Below are 15,899 nucleotides of genomic sequence, written 5' to 3'. Positions count from 1 at the left end.
TCCCTGCAGAACCTTCCAGATTCATGCCAGGCCCCTCCCCAACACATACCCCTTTATTTCCACCATGACAAATCACTAGTAATTTCCAGAAGACACCATGTTGTCCCACCTCCATGCCTTTGCAAATGCTGCTCCTGTGCCCTGGAAACACTCATTCCAGCTTTTTCTACCTTGCTCTCTGCAAGTCATTTAAGATACATCTCAGGTATGTTATCACCTTCTGAAATGAGCCTTTCCAGAGTCCAGACCGCGTGCCCCTTCCGTGTGCTCCCCTGAGCAAGCTGTATCCACCCTATCTGAGCACTGATTACACTGTTTTATGACTGCCAGTTGACCCTTCTGTCTCTTAGGCAGTACTGCTCTTAAACCCAGGCCAGAGGGGCCCTGCCCTGCACCATCTAATCTGGGTCTTATACTTGAAAGGGTCCCACTGTGGCCCTCCGGTGGCTGTACCTCTTCTCTATGGAGCAACAAGTCTGAGAAGCCAAGGAGATGTGCCTAGCTTGAGCCCATGTACTCCTTTCTGTGCTACACCCCGTGGAACCAGGCCCCCAAATCCCGAATTCTTTGGCCCAATGACCCTAAGCTTGCTTCGAGAGCCTGGGGCCTCTTTCCCAAGTCCATCCTCCTGAGGGAGAACCGGGCCCCAGTGAATATGCCCTTGGGTGTGAAAGATGATTAGCAGTGTCTGCGGGGTTGTCTGCACACATGTGCACAAAGCCCTTTGAGATGTGGGACAGGACTGCAGGGGGAAAGAGAAGGCAGCATGCTAGAGACCGAGGGCTAGCCCATTCTGGCCCAAAACGCTCAGGAGTCTGAGAATTCTAAATCCAAAGCCCAGCCTTCCTGCATCAGGTTCCTTTGAGGATTTGAGATCAGTGATGTTGATGGGGGTGGAAGTCCATGTGGGCAGCAGGGGCCCAGTTTAGGCTGGTGAGTGACGAGAAGCCTCACAGCATATGGTATGTGGGCCTCCATTTGTTCTCTTGCCTGGACCCTGCAAATGTTGGGAGTGGGCCTTTCCTTAGACTGCCAGCGTTTGAGGTTTGGCCCAAGCCTTGCCCCCGGCACCTAGCACGGGCCTGCCCATGCACGAATGTTTGATAAATGAAGGAATAATCCCACCCTCCATGGATTCTCTGGCCTCAGGATGAAGCAGGGGGAGCTTGAACCTCCACCACTCCTTTCTTACTGGTGGAGCGCTGACCTTGAAGACCCATCCCACCCTACCATCCGTGGTAGGTAGTCCATGTCGAGAGGGTGCAGGCTGCTCTGTGTGGTTCTACGAAGGTACTCTGCTGAATGGCAGATGAAGGCTGCCTTCCAGCCCACACTTAGCTGCCAAGCCCTGAACCTGCTCATGAAAAAGGACCTTTTTCTTTGCAAGGTTGAATCTGCCCAGAAGAGAGATCTTTTTCTCATTTCCTAGAGGCAGGTGGGCTTTTGCTAAATCAGAAGAGGTGCTTTTTTGTCATTCAAACAAAGGTATCCTAAGCTTTCCAGGGTTGTGGGAGGGTAGGAAATTTGGGTACCCCACTCCAAATTCTCCATTACTGTTAAATTCTTGAGGTGCTTGCGCTGTAAGTTTTCCATATGTCAGAATGTTTTGAGCTATTTTCTCTGTACCTGCCTCTCCTCCCCCTAAATCCCAGACAGGATACTGTTGATCTAAGTGATGGGTTTCCATGCCCCTTCCCAGTGCTCCCAGGCCTCTCTCAGTCAGCACCTGCTGCTACCACGTAGATAGATTGATCCCTAGGTATCTGAAGCCATCACTGTTCCCAGACTCCTCTGCCTGCCTTCTGATAAGGTGAATTGAAATTGTGTGTATGGCGGAGAGGAGGAGCTGGGTGCTTTCTGTGAGTCAAGACGGAGTCCTGGGTATTCTATTGAAAACTGCCAAGGGGGGCTCCCCAAGGAGGAACAACATGCCTGAACAGGAGAGAACCTGGAATTCCCGGGAGACTTAGTGGTATTAGCACCAGGAAAGGGCACATATTTTTCCTGTGGATTTTGCTAATAATCACCATAATCCTAAATCCTTCCTGGATTTCTCTCAGTTGGGCTGAATTTAAGAGTCATAGGTTTACCCTGTTCCTTAATGCTAAGAAAAGGGGGCGTGTTTAGTACGAAGCCGGCAGCATGTTGGTGAGCGTTGAGGCAGCCTGCCAGGTGTGTGAGATTTGAAATATATCCTAAAGCTGAAGATTTGGGATGTTTTTTCCCCAACTTTCAAAACAATAGGAATTGAAATAGTTTAATAATAAGATTGAGTTAACTCCTGCATACTTAATACACCACTTGACAAGAAGTCTTTGCCAGAGTAGACTAAGCTTCATCCAACAGGTAAGTGAAAATCCAGAATTATGTTTTCGCTTAAAGGTAACGTTACTTTACAGACTGCAGTGCCATAGATGCCCCCAAGTAGGGTCTGAAGAGGAGGAACCACAGCTTGCTCCCAGAGAGGCCGAAGCTCAGGGTGGAGTCTTCACTGTTTAGAGCAGCTGCTACACTGGGCCTTCTTGTTTTGTGACTAATGCTGTGTTGAATTCTGATGGAAAGAATGACGTCGGTTTGCCCCAGCGTGTTACGGCCCATTTCAGCCTCCTGTGCCGTTCTAGAAGCAGTGAGGAGATGGAGAGCAAAGTCAGTGTGTGAGCATTGCAGAAAACCAATTACTAGGAGATACGCCAAGGCATGAACTCTGGGCATCTCTGGATGGTGAAATGGTTGGCCGCTTTTATTTTCTTTGTGACTTTCTGTGTTTACCCAATATTTCTATAACAGATATGAGTTACATTTATAATCATATTTTTAAAAATATTCAAAAAGAGAATCCATTTGAAGAAAGTGAGAGAAACTTGTGTGAAATGAATCTAAAACAGGAAAGAAAGGAAGGAAGACAAGGATCTCTCGTGGAAGTATTTGGGATGCTAAATTGATCACCAGCCTAGTGTTTCATCTTGTTTTGTCATTCTTAAAACTGAACATTCATTTATTATCCACTGCTAAAAGGGAGGAAGAAGAGAACATTAAGCCTTGACTTAATGTGTCAGGACTGAAAATAAGACCTTTTCTTGGGGCTGGCCCCGTGGCCGAGTGGTTAAGTTTGTGCACTCCACTTCAGCGGCCCAGGGTTTCACTGGTTCCAGTCCTGGGCGTGGATGTGGCACCACTCATCAGGCCATGCTGAGGTGGCGTCCCACATAACAGAGCCAGAAGGACCTACAACTAGAATATACAACTATGTACTGGGGGGCTTTGGGGAGAAGAAGAAGACAAGAAAAAGATTGGCAACAGATGTTAGCTCAGGTGCCAATCTTTAAGGAAAAAAAAGACATTCTTTCGCACTCAAGGTGGCTTATCTAAGAAATGTGGCAGACATACTCACACATACATTCATTAAACTTTCAATTTTAGAGTCTGTCCATGTGCTAGGTTGTGTGATTTACAGATTTACATAATGTAGTGGAAAGAAATAAAAGTTAAACTGATGATTACAATATAGTCAGTAAGTGTCACCATAGGGGCAGGCCCAAGCCACCTGGGGAGCACAGAGGAGAGGCACTGAACCCTGACTTTGGAGGAGTAGGGGTGGATTCATAGAAGGAAGTGATGTCTGAGTTGCATCTTGAGGGACAAGGAGCACCCAGTGGGGAGAGAGGGCTCTGGAGTGAATACAAAGGCAGGAGGCAGGAAAGAGTGATGGCTTCTGGGAGCTGCAAGTCATCCCATATGGCTGCAACTGTGTCCAGACGGGCAACGAGGAGAGAAGAGTTACAGAGGCCAGGTCACGGGACTTCATGTGCTGTACTAAAGACTGAGTTCCACCCTGAAGCAGTGGGAAGCCACTGCAGGATTTTAAAAGAGAGAGGCATAGGCAGATTTGCGTTAGAGAACCATCCCTTTAGCGATGTTGTGTCCCAGTGAGGCAGACTAATTAGGAGGCTGAGGCAGTAATCTGTGCAAGAAATGATGAAGTCTCAATTAAGATAGTAACAGGGAAAATGAAGAGGAAGAATCAGAACCAAAGAACGTGAGGGAGATTGACTGGAAAGAACTTGATTGATGGCCTGGGGGCTAAAGAGGAGTCAGGATGGCCCGTTGATTTCTGGTTGGGACAGCTAGGTGGATAATGGTAGGACTCTCCTAGCCGGGTAGTGGGAGATAAACTGCAAATGGAGCATATAGAATTTGTAGTGCCTGTAAGACACTTAAGAGCCCTAGGAATGACTGAAAATGGAGATCTGAGCTCAAGAAAGAGATCTCAGCTCAAGAGTTATTTGGAGTCATCACAAATAGGTTGCAGTTAAACCTGTTGGTAATAGAAGAGATTATTCAGAAGGAGTGAGAGAAAAAGAATACGGAAGACCACGAGGAACATGAATATTTAAGAAGCAGGCAAAGAAGAGGGAGCCTGCCAAAGACACTGAGACATGTTCAGAGAGGTAGGGGGAAAGCCAGGTATATGTGGGATCCTCCTCATGCTTGCTCTCAAGTCTGCCATCTGTGGGAGAAAGGGCAAAGAGCAAATGACGAGAGGCAGAAATGCCCATGCCACCTGAGTTTGCCACTTTAACAAGTCTCCCTGGACATAAACATCTCGTGGCATCTCATTTCCAGAATGTCTGGGAATACAAGTTTTTGTTTAACTAAGCGCATTGCCTCTCCAAACAAAATCAGGATTCTCTTAGTAAAGAACATGGGGAAAGGGATTTGGGGTGGTGCGTGACAGTGTTGGCCATGTAGGGTAGCCAAGGGAGGAAGGACTCATAGTGAAAGAGGACTGGTCATTCATCAGTTCAACAAAGATTTCAGAGCCTACTGTGTGCAGGGCACTCACAGGTCAACGCTTCAGAGAAGTCCAGGAAGATAATCAATGGAAAGACTGCGTGGGTGAAGCAGTAAGGAGTCCTCCTGTGAGCTTGGGGTAGTTGTGGAGAGGCCAGATTGCTGTGCGTCAGAAGTGAATGGGGGAGAAGGAAGTGAAGGCAGCGAATCTTTGGAGGATTCACGTTGAGTGTCAGGGGAGTGAGACAAGGTTGCATCCAGAGGAGTGCCTCAGGGTGAAGGAGAGGTGCCAGGAGACAGGGTCTCGAGAAAGAGTTAACGTGCTCATATTCCTAAGGTAGAGACCCGGATGAGCGAAAGAGGGTGAAGATCCAGGACAGAGGATAACTGACGGAGAGAGGGCTCTAGACAGATGTATGCTGGAGGGAACACAGAACACACTTCAGCTGTGCATTAGAGAGAAAGAGAGATCCCCAGACCAGAAAGAAGGATGGGAATTGGTGCTCATGAGTTCACAGGTGGAAAAGGCAGCATATAAGGGGACCACTCACGCCTCTGTGTTCTTCTAGAGTAGAAGGAATCAAGGAAGTCCTCAGAGAAGAGAGACACTTGACTGATACCTAGGGTCCCGGAGGGGCTACTTCAAGGAGACCAAACACTGTGGGCAGGAGTGCGCTCTCTTAGACTTGAGAGGGAGCATGTGAGGTGCAGGGAGCAGTGTGTATAAAGGCTCCTGCCACCTCGTGTGAGGGAGGAGCGGCTGCAGTGGAGCAGTGAGCACCAGACTTTGCAGGGCCTCGAATGCTCAGTCTTCTTTCTAGCCACAAGCAGTTTGGAAGCAGAGCAGTGACAGGATCCACTCTGTCTCTCTGTGCTCTTCTGGTGAGAGCGGCTCACAGCGATGGTGACAATGATGATGAGGGTAACAACAATACTAAATTTCTGGAGTGTGTACTGTGTGCCCAGGATACTGTAAGTGCTCTACATGGGGGGTCACTCTTCACAACTGCCCTGTGAGACAGGTACTGTTATTTTCCCTATTTCTTAGATGAGGAAGCTGAGACACCCAGATTAAGTGACTTGAGGAGGCCATACAGCTGGTGAAGCTGGGCAGTGTGATTCTGGAGCCTGTTCCCATACACCACATTGTCCCCGCCTGTCCCAGTTAGGGTGTGGCTCAGAAGAGAGGATGACAGAGGATGGGTGATGACCTTGGCTAAGCCTATGGCAGCTTATTGATAGCATATTTTTTGTCTTAGTCAAGAGAGTTTGGCTGTAAGGATTAGAACCCCCTCTGCAAAGAGCTCCATGAACGGCGGATGTATTATGAAGATACAGGGGCCCTCCCGGAACCCAGCAGCTGGCTGGCGAGCATGGCTAGATTCACAGGGCTGGAAAGTTGTCAGGCAGTAGCACTATCTCTGTCTGTCTGTCTGTCTGTCTATCGGTCTGGACACACAGGGTCTTGTCCATGCGTCTTTCTGCTGATTAAACTGAAGAGTTCTTAGTTTCACTCTCCTATGACTTTGGCTGGCGCGGGCTCTATCTGACCTGACAAGGCCAAGACCAACACTACTTGACCCACTCCGTCCCTGTGTTGGAGAACAGTTCTCAATCTGGATCATTCAATGGTTTAGCCTGGGTCAGGCGTGCCTCCTCAGTTCATTCTACAGCTGGGCTGGAGATGGGGAGGTACCACCAGGGCAGAGAGACAGCTGCTCTTAGAAAGATTGAAACGTAGTCATCTTTGACTTAATGCCCTTCTCCTTGGACCCAGTCAGTGCCCACGTTCTAAGGATGTTTTCACTGTCAGCACCACACACGGCTCCTTCCTCTCAGTCTCCAGCTCGGCCCTGGTCTTCTAGGTTCGCAGCACCATGACCACTGCAGCAGCTGCTAGATTCACTCTTTAAGTCTGGTCTTCCCTTCCCCTTTCATCTTGTCTCCTCTTGAGCAGTATTATTTTTTAAAATCTTATTGGCCTCCTGCTCAAAAGCTTTCAGCAGATGTTCCCTAATTTGTCATGTCTGTGGTTGGCTCCCAAGGCCGTCTAACCTGGTACTAATTACTGTCTCCAACGTGATTCCCCACTCTTAGGTCAGGAAAATCGTCCTCTCACCGGGCCTGTCTTTCCCAGACACACAACACTCGTCTCCTTCTACACTCTCGCTCTTCCCTCATGCCCTGACATCTCACCCATCATTAGAACTGCTTCCTTGAGACCCCTGTCACCTCCCTCTCCTCTGAACAACCCCTTTCAGCCTTGATTTTCCTGTTAAACTATTGGTTTGTTGAAAGCAGCTCTCTGCCCAGCGTGTCTTAAACTTGTACACAGCCAAGCACATGTCAAACACTTGGGAAATGTAATATTCAGTGATTAAAAGCTGATTTATGATCTCTTGGCCTTGGCTTTTTTGCTTTTTAATTGCATTTTTAGAACATTCCATATAAGCTCTCTGTGATAATTGAATACTTTTAGAGGCAAAGCCAAGTAAAATGTATTAATTCCTAATCCTGTGAAAGCCTTTCCCATTATTCCGTGTGCTTGCATTTTGGCTTCTCTTTTAAATGCCTTGACAGTGGCACCATCTTATTCAGTGTCGTATCCCCCAAAGGACCTTACCTAGATGAGTGCTGGAGTAAATGTTTGAGGAAATGAATACCCTCTGGGTGAGGAATATAAGTAATCATCTCATTACTGTTTTCCCTTGATCTAGACATTTATATTTGTGCCTAGGGTGAAACCCCTTTTCTGTTGACAATGAGGGTTATTAGCCCAGAACTATAGATAATTTTTGATTGGACAGGATTTTTCTCCTGCACAGGGGCTTTCTACTGTGAGCAGCATCATCCCTCCTCTCTAGCCAATGCCTTTCTTCTGGGATCCTACCTACCCCCTCTATGCTCATTCAGAATTCTCCACAGTCACACAGCCCCCTCCACACCTGTTCAGAGGAAGTTCTTGGGGTAAACTCGAGCTGTCCTTTGTATTTGGGGCACATCGGAGATCTGTGTTGCTTTGGCTTTCTCAATAGAAGACAGAATAGGCCCAGAAACACTCTGCCAACTGCTGCAGGAGCAAAACCAAATAGATTTCGGTTATTTACTTCTGAGTCCAAACAGCTTTCCACCAGTCATAACTGGTTAATTCATGTATGGTTTACACAGTTATTGTTATTGTTATAATTGGATAATTCCTAAAGCATATGCTCTTAGGGAAAAAAAGGAAAATAACTTAGAAATAAAACATGGATAGAAAGCATAATCTGGTAAATTAAAAAAGAAACTTTACAAAGTAATAAAAATATGATGTTGTGACATCTATCTGATATCAAATATCTAGCAAAAACTGGGGAAAGAAAAATGTAAGCATTATATACAGAGGCAAAAGTCCAGCTATGTAAGATTCTTAGTGATTATTCCAGATGTCTCTGGGAAGAGAGAAAAAAGTAACAATGTTAATTAAGGCTTCATGGATTCTTTTTCCACACGCCAAACGGAAGCCCAGGTATCTTGACTATATATGTATTTACTCTCCTGGCTCTCAGCCTTTCCCCCACCTTCCAACACTGCCACCAAACACACACAAAGGCATACTTTTCCTTTGTGTATTTAAAATGAAAATCGGGGCAGGAGAAGATTGGGCAATCATGGTGTTTTCATGAAAGCCTGTGGGTTACACAGGCCTGAAAGCAACACGTCCCTCACAGTTATTTTCATGGGCTACTTTCTTCTGCCTAATGTTTGCAGTGAAGGTTGCTTTGAAAAGGCATATGGATTCTTTGAGCACAACCTTTGTTGGGAAAATGAATTACGAGTGGTTCATTTTATGCTGAGCCTTTGTCATCGCCATTTATAGCTATTCTGTTTATTCACTTTGCGAGAGCCATTCTGCGAGTTGATGAGTGTGTTTCATGAGAGAATATAAGAGCCCTACAATTTGTTTTGATTGGTCTCCATTTGGATTCCTAGCGAGCAGGTGCCATCATTTGGAATTGGTTTTGGTGCTGGCTTGGTTATATAAATATTAGATACATGTAATGAAACCTCATTTAAATTATTTTCATCGGTAAGAAGAGGGAGCTTTATATTGAATGTAAGAACACCATGGTTCTATTTTCATAGCTTCTGAGCATACAAATGTGTAACCGACCATATGTCTGAACATATGTGTGTATAGGTGGCCTCCATTGTGCAAATATTTACCATACAGATTTTTCTGCATTTCTTTGAGAGTTTATGCAAATATCCTAAGGGAAAAAAAGCTTAGCCTATGATTTATTAATGTGACAAATTTTTCCTGGTCTGAAAAATATAGGCATTTCTACTTTGGAAACTACATTAAGGATTGTTTTTAGTTTGGTGTATTTTTGTTGCTTGTATTTATGCCTTAGAAAATAATCCATTGCATTTTTAAGCCTGTGATTGTTCCTGTGTATTTTATTATTGTTGTGTATTGCCAAAACCACATTAAAAGAGTATCAAACCTCTTCTTAAGTGCACTGGAAGAAGGGCTGCCATACTCCCCAGCAAAACTATTTACAAGGCTGACATTTTCCTCAGAATGACTTTCTAGGTTTTCATGAAAACATGTAAATTTTCACAAATGTGTTTTTATTCAGACAAAGGATTTATTCAGGCACTTATGATTATAGATGGAACGAGCCATCCGGAAGTCTGTTTTTAACCCTTAGGATTAAGTAACATCCTAAACCTTGAGCTGCTTTTGGATAAATTCTTAAAATGCGGGATTTATGAGCTCAGAATACACCCATGAAAATATGTTAAATATGCTCCTTCATGCTGCTGGGTTTTTCTTTACCCAAGATACCATGGTGCCTGGCATCTTCCTCATGCTCTCTCCCTCAACCTCGTGTCCTGGGAAAACTGCTCCAAGTCCATTTTCAGTGCTCCTCATAAATGAAGCTTTCCATGATCCCCGCAGGCCGAGTTGAGCCGTTCCTCCTCCAAGAACCCAGAGTAAGGCGTATGTCACGTTGTGTCGTAGCTGTCCCCATGTCTGTCTCTCCTGTGGATGTGACTTCTTCGAAGACTAGGATCTGTCTTTGTCTTTGTGGCTCCAGGGCGAAGCTCACTGCCTGACATGGAATGCTCAGTAATTGTTTGTTGAGTGAATGAAAGAGTGAATTAATCTGCTGGCAGATAATGAAAATGAATTAAGAAGAGCATAGTTTAAACAAAGATGATTAACATGCAGGCATGACCAAGACCCAAATTATTTTTTAATTCCTTTCTTTATTGGAAACATTCTAGGAAATGTTAACGTCCGTAGCCTGAAAGGCATGAAAACATTTGAATATGGCTGTCTTGTAGACGATCACTTCCCATAGGGCAAATTGCACTCTATAATAATCAGATAATTAATGAGACGACTCCTCATTCCAAGGAGAATCTGAGGTGAGGCTCTACCTAAGAAACTTGGCAATGGCACCAAACCAGAAGCACTATCGAATAGAGTCAGCAAAATTCGTGGTAGAAGAGAATTGGACGAGGCCTCAAGGTCACCGAGAGTTAATAGCAGAAATGGACATAAGACCCAGACCTTCAGAGTCCTCCGCCAGTGTTCTTCCCGTTTAGTCCTAGTGGCTTTGCTTCATCAATGTTTGTTTTTATGGGAAGACCAGTAAGGACTCATGGCTGGTGTCCCTCACCTCTTGTGTCTACCGGTTGCCCTATCTAGTTGGGTAATGAAATAATTAGCTGTTTTCCCCCCTCATTTGACCTTGCATGAGCAGCCAGCTCATCTGTGGCAAATTAAAAACACCAACTTCTGTGGCCCTAGCTGGAAAATTAGAGGTTGAAACGATTGCTTACAGGTAACTCAAATATGGCCCCCAAGTGTAATATATCTAAAACTTTATATAAGTATAAAGTGTTAAAAAGTGCCCTTACCACCTTGGAAATTCAGAAGTGCGCTCTAGGTTGAGACTCACTGATATGGAACAAGTTTTACAGGAAATAATTATGTAAATTAATATTGTTGGCTAACCTTTTGATTATATTTACAAGTTGAAAAAGGCAGTGCAATATTTATTAGATAATCTTCTAATTGTTTTGTCAAATAACTAGGAGAGAGTGTGATGTGGTGGAAGGAGCAGCAGATTTGAAGTGAGACAACTCTGGCTCAAATTTCAGCCCTACTGTCTCTTCACATGACCCAAGGTAAATTGTCCCAGTCAAGCCTCACTCCTACACTTAATAAAGAGGCTGCAGTAGACCCTGGCGACTTCCTAGCCATCTATTTAAGCCCTTTGCAAATCCCCAGAGTCATAAAAATAGAAATATTTGTACCAGCTCCTAGCCTATCTCCCAGTCCACATTACTTTGAAAACCATGCTTCTTATGCATGTCATTAACTTGTAACTGCTTTCCCACTTTCATTACAGTTTTATATTTCATTCTGTGGCCCATCCTTGGCTCATTTGTCCTCAGAGCCACTCCTTACTCTTCCCCTGCTCTGTTTCGTCCCCTATAGGATGCATTTCTCAGGCTCCCCTTGCTAGATGGTTTTCAGTGGGCTGGCCAGTGGAAGCCACAGACAGGGATTGGCAGGTGGAGGGGGAAGGGAGAATCCAGGATGTTTTCCCCCCTCTCTCTGTCTTGGGTGATGTTTGCAACAGTGACTGTCTTCTCCATGCCTCCAAACATACCATTCCTTCTGTAGTTCCAACTTCTGCCAGTCAAGCCTCACCATGATGTTCTGGCCCTAACTTTTGAGGTCTGTTAACACTCCCTCCTTATGGTGTGCCTCTAGCCCTAAAAGCATTAATGGCTTCCTGCTGATGTTAATCTCTGTGTTTCATCACCGTATTTGCTTAGCTTTCAGCTCACCCCATCACTTTTATAACTAATTCCATGTATTAAATTCCCTCTCTGTAATACACCCAGAATGGTTTCTGTTCTCTCTACTGGACCCTGACAACTCTCTTGAAGTAATAAATCATCTTTATTGCCTTTACTAGTCAGAGCAGCTTAGATGACCTCAAGCCTGTGAAGTGTGCTGGAAATACTGATTCCCCAGACCTACAAAGCAGAGGTAGCAAGTTAGTTGTTTGGGTGCAAGGCTCAAGAATCTGAATTTTCAGAAAGTTCCCAGGTGGTTCTGATGCCCAGCAGTGGAATAGAGAACAACAAAGCTAGGCTGTGATGGAGGTGCTCGGGGGTCTCACTCTGTTCATTCATCCACTAAGGGCTTCACTTCTACAGCCCAGCCTTGCAGCAAGAGAGCCTGCCTTGGCAAAATTAAAACTGACTACATCCCATGGATGTTAGAGGATGATCAATTACAAGTGTTAAAACAGCACAAGCTAATTGGAGAATGCCAAGGGATTCTTTGCCGGATTAAATGAGATCGTGTATGTGACAGCATTTTGCACATAATTGTCGCTCAATAAATGATAGTACCTTTCCTTCCCTCAAATTGAATGAAAGCATAGAAATGTAGAAAGCTATAAAATAGTGCAAATTATTTATTCCTTAAGCTAACAGAATCCAGATACTAAATACCAGAAAGGGTAGATAAGCAATCAAATAGTCAAAAAAAATTTCATTGCTTGGCATGTATTATTGTTAGCTGAGCTGGTGTCTCGATGATCTAATCATAAGACACCATAAGTTGGCTCTGTTTAATGTCAGCAATCATTTAAGAAAATAAGTTCTAACTGGGAGTCTTGTGTCAGATTACATATTAATGCACTTCCTAAGGAGACCTGGGTCTTATGATTATGCCCTTACTTGGCCACTAGTTTCTACATTCCAGGCTCTTGCCAGAGACTATAACTTTAAGTGCTCCACTGTTCAATTTTTATCAAAAGATTGGTTATTCATGGAGGACTGCCTGAAGGATATGCAGTCCCTTCATTTCTCATCTAGAGAGCCTAAATATTATTCATGGTTTAAGTCAAGTCATCAGATTTCCATGTAATAACTTCTTGTCAGTTTCCCTTTACTGGACAAGATTAATGAAAAAAGATACATCTATCCTTATGGGCTTGTTGAACTCTGTGTTAACAGAGAAAACTCTCATAGGTTTCTAGACAGAGAAAACCAGTAAATTACCAAGACAGGAGCATCAGACAAGCATGACACTACTCATCTGTAAGCCAGGAAGCAAGAAGACAGCAATACCATATTTACAGAGAGATGAAAGAAAAGGACTATGAGCCAAGAATCCTGTGCCAGCCAATAGGTCTTGTCATGTATGAGGACAAAAGAAAGACATTTTTGCATGGAGTGACTCAAAGTGGACCATCAATGTGCCACTTCTTGATGACTTTAGGAGTGTTCCAACCAAATGAAAATTGAATCAGAACAAAGGTGTCAGGATAGGAGAAAATGAAGAACCAAAGAAACAATGATAAGCAACAAACCTTGTAAAACTTATGATCGAGACTAAATAAATGATGACAATATGACTGTGGAACTATAAATTGTTAATTAAGATTTCTTAAGACGGAAGTGCCGTGTCAACTAAGGAGATATTTAGTAGTGTAGAATGGAGCAGTCAGGGAGAGAGTAAAAATATTCCAAATATCTCCTCTTGTAGACAAGGTAGAGAGAAGAGATGTCATGGGTTGGGCTCTTTGGAAGCAGTCACTGGGACAGTGTTTTGGGTACAAGATGCTGGTTGGGGTCAACACCTGTGTTATGAGTTGAATTGTGTCTGGCAAAAAGATATGTTGAAGTCCTTAACCCCCCAATATCTGTGAATGTGACCTTATTTGAAAGTAGTCTTTGCAGATGTAATTAAGTTAAGATGAGGTCATTAGGGTGGGCCCTAATCCAATATGACTGATGTCCTTATAAGAAGAAGAAAATGCCACGTGAAGACAGAGACACATGGGCAGAACTCTGTGTGATGACAGAGGCAGAGATAGGAGTGATGCATCTGCAAGCCAAGGGAACGCCAAGGATCAACGGCCACCCGCAGAAGCAAGAAGAGACAAGGAAAGATTTTCTCCAGAGCCTCTGGTGGAACATGGCCCTGCTGACACCTTGATTTTGGGCTTCTAGCTTCCAGAACTGTGAGAGAAGAAATTTCTGTCGTTTTAAGCCTCACAGTTTGGAGACTAATACAACTGTGAAAGGAGGAGGGAGCAAGCACGGTTGGGGAAGCAGAAGGAGAAGTCAAACTCCCATGCAGGACCCACAAAACCAGAGGCCAAACTGGTCATTCAGTCACAGGATGTGGGCAGCCCCAGGGAGGCCATGACCCACGGTGAGGTGGCTCTCAGCAGAGGCAGACCCCGAAAGGGCTGACAGCTGGAGGTGTGTGCTGACTACACTGTCAGTGGTGAGCAAGCTTCCCTCCTCGAAGAGAGATCTGGGTGTGCAGCTCCGTGTCCACCACAGTAGGCCAAGGGGAAAATGTCTGGGCAGTGGGGGTGGCATAAAGTCATTTTATTTAATAGAAAAATATAGATTTTTTTAATGATTTAAAAATAGATAACTGACAAATGTATGTGGAATAAAATTTTTTAATTAGTAGGAGGAAAAAATGGAATTATAAACTTGATTAATCCAGCATAGAAGGAATGCATAAAAATAAATGTAGTAACAGTAAATGTCATTAATAGTAAACAAGTATGATGGAAGCAAACCAAATATAATCTTATCACAATAGATGTGAATTTGTTGAAGTCCCCTTTCAAAAGACAAAGACTCCTAGATTGGCAAAAACAAAACAAAAATTCAGTTTTAAGCTATTTGTGAACTTAACCACTCGGCCACGGGGCTGGCCCCAAGCTATTTGTGAAGAAGACAGCTAAAACAAAATGACAACTAAAAATGTTGAAGATAAAGAAATGGACAAAGGATATGCAAGCATATACAAATAAAAGGAAAGCAGAAGTGGGGACATTAGCATCACCTAATGGAACCCAAGACCAAAATTATTAAATAAGTAAAGATACTTTAAAATTAAAGAGTACAAGTCACAAGGACACTATTATACGCATTTCCTTTGTATACTGGCCGGCATAATTACGGACATTTTAAGGCAAAAAAACACAAAGTGAAAATACAGGGGAATATACTGAAACTATAATTAGAGAATTTAAAATTATTTCTTTTATAATTTGACAAAGTAGAGAATGATATAGGGTGGTACTAACATAGTGATTTTTGTACCCTGTAAACAGAAAATGTGCATTTTCCTCTTGTGCATGGAATATTCACAAAAAAATCTGTTTCGATGGCTATAGGAAAAAGCTTAATAAATTTGGTGAGAAAAAGATATTTTACTCATCCCATTTTGTGACCCCAGTGTGATAAAATAAGAAATTGACAATGAAAGAATAATAATCAAAATGTAAATTCTTGAAGTTAAGAAAGCCTATTATAGATGGTTCCTGGATCAAGTTGAAAATCAAGTCCAAACAAATTATCTGGAAATAAATTAAACAGAGCACTTCACATCAAAACTTATGGAGAAATTATTAATATATTCAGGAATACTATATAGCCTAAATGCTTTTGATACTGTCTTGAAAAAAGAATGAAAAATAAACTGTGTTGCATCTAGGAAATTTTTAAAAAGCCAGAAGAAAGAAGATATTATTAATAGTAAAAGCTAAAATTAATGGAACTGGCACAAAACAAATAATAGAAAGGGAAAATATGACTCGTGAAAAAATATATACAACGTTAAGAATATATGTATAACATATATAATCCACATACATACACTATCCACACACACACACATCAGGAATAAGGAAAAAGACATTGCCTGGATCCCAAAAGGGTTAGAGGAATTCAGTAAGAGAATATTATGTGCAACTTTATGGCAACAAATTTAAAAATCTAAAGGAATTGATGGTTTTCTAATAAAATATGTTACAAAAATTTGATCCAAAGAGAGGTTATAAATTCTAAGAAATTAATAATTATAGAAAAAATCTGAGTGTATATAGAGAATGCCTCCCAATTTCATGAAAAGTATCGATTTCTTAATACCAAAACCCAGTAAAGATGGGACAGCAGTCATCCAATTTTGCCCATGAAAATATCCTTTCAAGAATGATAACTCAAATCCAAGTTAGAGTTTATTCTAGAAATATAAGAATGATTTTGCATAATGAAATCTC

At 43.0% G+C, this 15,899-nt stretch overlaps 1 protein-coding gene across 7 annotated transcripts in view; it reads left to right on the top strand.

The window, feature by feature from the left end:
• Nucleotides 1–15,899, top strand: part of PIP5K1B (phosphatidylinositol-4-phosphate 5-kinase type 1 beta) — a 279,387-nt gene that overhangs the window by 87,151 nt on the left and 176,337 nt on the right. Inside the window, exon 2 of one of the 7 annotated variants that reach the window (XM_070248642.1) lies at nucleotides 10,882–10,974. The exons of the other annotated variants lie outside the window; for them this stretch is intronic. The gene's annotated coding sequence lies outside the window, so the exon portion shown is untranslated. The remainder of the gene's footprint in view (nucleotides 1–10,881; nucleotides 10,975–15,899) is intronic. 7 annotated transcript variants of the gene reach the window in all.

This window comes from Equus caballus, chromosome 23, assembly GCF_041296265.1.
Source record: "Equus caballus isolate H_3958 breed thoroughbred chromosome 23, TB-T2T, whole genome shotgun sequence".
In the NCBI taxonomy this organism is placed as follows: Eukaryota; Metazoa; Chordata; class Mammalia; order Perissodactyla; family Equidae; genus Equus; species Equus caballus.
Note: the sequence above shows the minus strand (reverse complement) of the source record. Positions and strands in the feature narration are given on the sequence as shown.